The 3931-nt window shown below is 45.8% G+C and overlaps 1 non-coding gene across 1 annotated transcript; it reads left to right on the top strand.

The window, feature by feature from the left end:
- Nucleotides 1-3410: 3410 nt before the first annotated feature.
- On the top strand, nucleotides 3411-3481 carry TRNAG-GCC (transfer RNA glycine (anticodon GCC)). The gene has a single exon. It is a non-coding gene; the product is annotated as a tRNA-Gly (tRNA).
- Nucleotides 3482-3931: the final 450 nt, after the last annotated feature.

Raw genomic sequence — 3931 nt, forward strand, 5'->3', positions numbered from 1 at the left:
AGGAGATGGAACAAGCAGCACAAGACGTTCGTGAAACTTCTGAGAAGTACGACGGTAGTGTCACAAGTAAGTTCTGCGCTGAAGTAAGATGAATCATTGCCAATAGCAGTGCGGATACTGAACATAAATTAAGGAAGGCGCTCCCTGCGCGGTGTGGGAGAATGCGACATTACCAGCAAGCTCTCCAGTTATCGGCGAAAACACTTAGTGGTACTGTTTGACAACACGTTCAAGCAATCATTTGGTGCGGTTAATGATAACCAGCCTAGAGAATGCCGACTGCATCAAGCTTCTAGCTGACAACCGGAAAAGTTGCTAATGTTTCACAGCTGTAGGATGCAGGAGAAAGCGCATGTTTCAGGATTCAGGTTTAGCGCAGTCACGAGACGAAAGAAAATGCAGTGCAGACCTTTGGAGCCGCCTATTGTTAAATAAGGCAGATAAGTCGACATGCAGAGTCACAAGGATGAATTAGCTAGGAAAACTAAAAGAAATGCAGCTGTTATAACGAACAGGACCCTGTGGCAACATAATATAGATTAAGCAATTTTGGAACAAAGAAAAGCCAGTTGGTGCCCGAGTTGGCCTTTTTTTAGTAGAAAGAAGGTCATGTGCCTAAGCCATGTGTCCGTTTGGTTCTCGCAAATAAATATTTGTGCACCACACTTGCACGATGCGCGTATGTTCTCTCAAGTTGAAAAACGGTCTATTTTGGAACGCGTTAAAGCTGCGTGGGTGACATACGCGGTTTTATTTTCCTTTGCCGTGAGATCAGTAGTATAAACTGTGCGAAATGTTCTTTTATGTTTGAGATTTACGAAACACTTGCAGTATTTTTACCTTTACAACAGCCTCATAAAAGTTCAGGACTCATAATGTTCCCTTTCGTGAAGGCCGTCCTCCCTGTGGCTAAACTATGCGCTGAGAGAAAACATGCTTTTTTCCCGCTTTCTATTCTTTGGAGGTGGGATGGGGAAAGAGCTTTTTTACTAAGAAGAACTTCTTGTTGGGCGAGTTGGTGCATACTGTTGTAGGTATGAATTGCGCACAAAAGACACACACAGGAAAATCCTCTCTTTCCCCTCTTTGTAGGCACGTGTGCACACTGCCTATAAAGCGGCACTGAATCGAATAAACACCAGTTGATAGTTTTCGCTCTTTCAGTCTCTCTCGTGTTTTTTCCTGTGTGTGTCTTTTGTGCGCAATTCGTACCTACAACAGCTTTTTTACTCTTTGGATTTACTAAACACAGAAAAAAAGTTAGCATACTTAAAGGCGTAACACTAATGACTGCGCCATTTCCACACCCTTATCTTTTGTTTTTTTTTTCTTAGGGTGCGCTCAGCACGTTCCTAACGTTGATGCATCAATTCAGCCTTCAAAGGTGCACGGGTGCAAGGCTGTTGCAACTCCTTCGAGTGCAAGAGTGCATAAGAGTGTTCGGGTGTTCTTTGACTTCTTGAACAACTTTGCAGTAGTTCACTGAAGAGTGATTTGAAAATGGTGTGAACTATTCGAGCTTTCCATTAAATGACAGTCGACGCTTTAATGCGTGCAGCAATGGCGGTGATTCGCGCCCCCATAATGTGATAATTAACTGAATTATTTTTTCTGAAGTGCTAAACATCACTGATCCCGAATACGGGCTCGTTGAAATGACTTATATAAACTCGTAGAAAGTGTGCGCGTCAGATGCAAGTAAATATTGCACGCAGCAGTGGCGTCTTCTCTGTTGAATGGTCATCTCAGTAGCTTCGTACGACTCATTCCAGGGACGCTTATAACTCTTTTTTGTTCCTTTGGCAAGGATACGTGGTACATGCTAGCGTCGTTGTGCGAGCGGATTTGCTGAAGGTTTGCCTTTTCTGTTAATGGTTGTGTTAGTTCGGGGCGTGGGAGCCCCGCATGCGAGGAACCTCTCAACACAGTTGCTGGGTAGAGACTGGAGGTTTATTGAAGCAGAGGAAGAGAGAGAGAGAGAGGGCGAGTGTACAAGAAAGCACTTCCGCTGCTGTGGGAGCGCGGATGGTCACGGCATGGTGCCAGTCAGGGGGAATGGGGGAACGCGTTAGTCGACGGGGCTGTAGGGATCAGATGTCGTCGGGGAAGACGCCGGCTGGCTTTTGAGGGAGCGGCCGGCCCGCGCTTGTTTCTTGGAAGCGGGCGGCGAGTATGCGCGGAGGAGGCAAGGGCTGCTGGAGCGGCCTTGCGTCGCATGGTCGACGAACACGACATTTTCTACCCAGTTTTTTTTTCTCTTTTGAATATATTAAGAAAAATCACACCGTGATCATCATGCAAACATCACAAATGTAACTCCACAGCAAACAGGTTCAGACACGCCGTGAAAGACACGTCTGGCTATCATAATAATTGTTATTAATGCCGTAACTCGCGCGAAGGTAGACAGGCCGGCGGAAGCTTTTCGTGTACGGAATGTTTAGCTTCCTTCTAATAGTGCACGCAAACACAAAAAACATTCCCAGCGTCTTTTAAAGCAATCAAAATCTGTGAAACTGTAAAGCAGTCGGAAAAAGCATGCAGCTCTAACGATCACACGCTTAGTGTATACGGGTGTGAGAACCATATTTTGCACCGTTTTGGGAGGATGCGAGTTATAGGCATAAAAATGCACCCTTAACGAAGCAAATTGTTTTTTACAGTGAGCGACACTTCTCGCCTCTCGAAGAAGAATGCGATTTGACCTTCACGACCTCATCACCGTCATACTGCTGTTTTGCCTGGCGCTATACCCAGCAATTCTGGATAAAGGCATTTTCCAACTAGAAAGAATTTATGAACGTAATTTTTATATATTGTAAGACTTCACTATAACAATCAATATATCCGCAATCTCCCGTCAGAAGGCGAGCATTCTTTTTTTCCATTAACATTTTTGATATCGTCAAAGGCGTTCCCCGTTGGTTTTCTATGGCAGACTTACCTGTCATAGAAAGCACAACGGTCCATTTTTGTGTGGCCGTTGAGACTTCCAACAAAACATCCACGTTGTCCGCATTACACGTAGCTGCACAGAACAATACTCTCGTTTCTTAGCAAGCGATAATAATGGCGCGCATTGGCGTAAGGGTCCGCTTTGCTATACGACAGTTGCGCCGCGGCAAAGAGACGCGTCTCTGCTGAAGGCGCTCGCCGCCCGTTCGACCTAGATAGGGACTGCATTGCGCAAATGCACTGGCCACGTGTAGATATGGCGAGGTGCACAGTCGTGTCGGCGTCGGTGGTGGCTCGAAAGAGTCGAGCCTTTGGTGACGCTTAAGGAGTTTTAATATGATGAAGCCACGCACCCCCGGGCGGATAGTGTTGTTAATTATTGCTCATTGTGTTCTGTAAGTGTATTTGTGTACTGTGGTTCTTGCCGAAGTCAGGCAATAAATAAAAAAAAAAAAGCGTCGGTGGTTCAGTGGTAGAATACTCGCCTGCCACGCGGGTGGCCCGGGTTCGATTCCCGGCCGACGCAATGTTGTTTTATTGAAATAGGCCAGCTTTTTCTCTTTTGCCGAATTTTCTGGCCGGCGTAGGAACAGTACGGTTTTTTGTCTTATACGTTTCTTGGTGTTCTTTCGTAGCCGCCGTTTCAACGCAAACTCATATCCATGTCTGGAATACTTTACCGGAAAGACGCAGAATTTTTCCCGTTTGCTCGTACGATCGAGCACAGTGACAAGAATACTTTACCGGAAAGACGCAGAATTTTTCCCGTTTGCTCGTACGATCGAGCACAGTGACAAGAAGTGCACGTCATTGTGCGCGCTTTGTATCTTTGACGTAGCTACGACTCCGATACTTTACCGTCGTGCTCGCTACCAGCGGTATGGTTCGCTGTGCCTTTTTTCCTGACAGCTGAATGACCCGTTGGTTGGAGTGTTAGGCTTAACTAACTAACTATATCGTTACTATCTACATAGTA

This window comes from Amblyomma mixtum, chromosome 1 (genome assembly GCF_055824585.1).
Source record: "Amblyomma mixtum isolate Tamu chromosome 1, ASM5582458v1, whole genome shotgun sequence".
Taxonomy (NCBI): Eukaryota; Metazoa; Arthropoda; class Arachnida; order Ixodida; family Ixodidae; genus Amblyomma; species Amblyomma mixtum.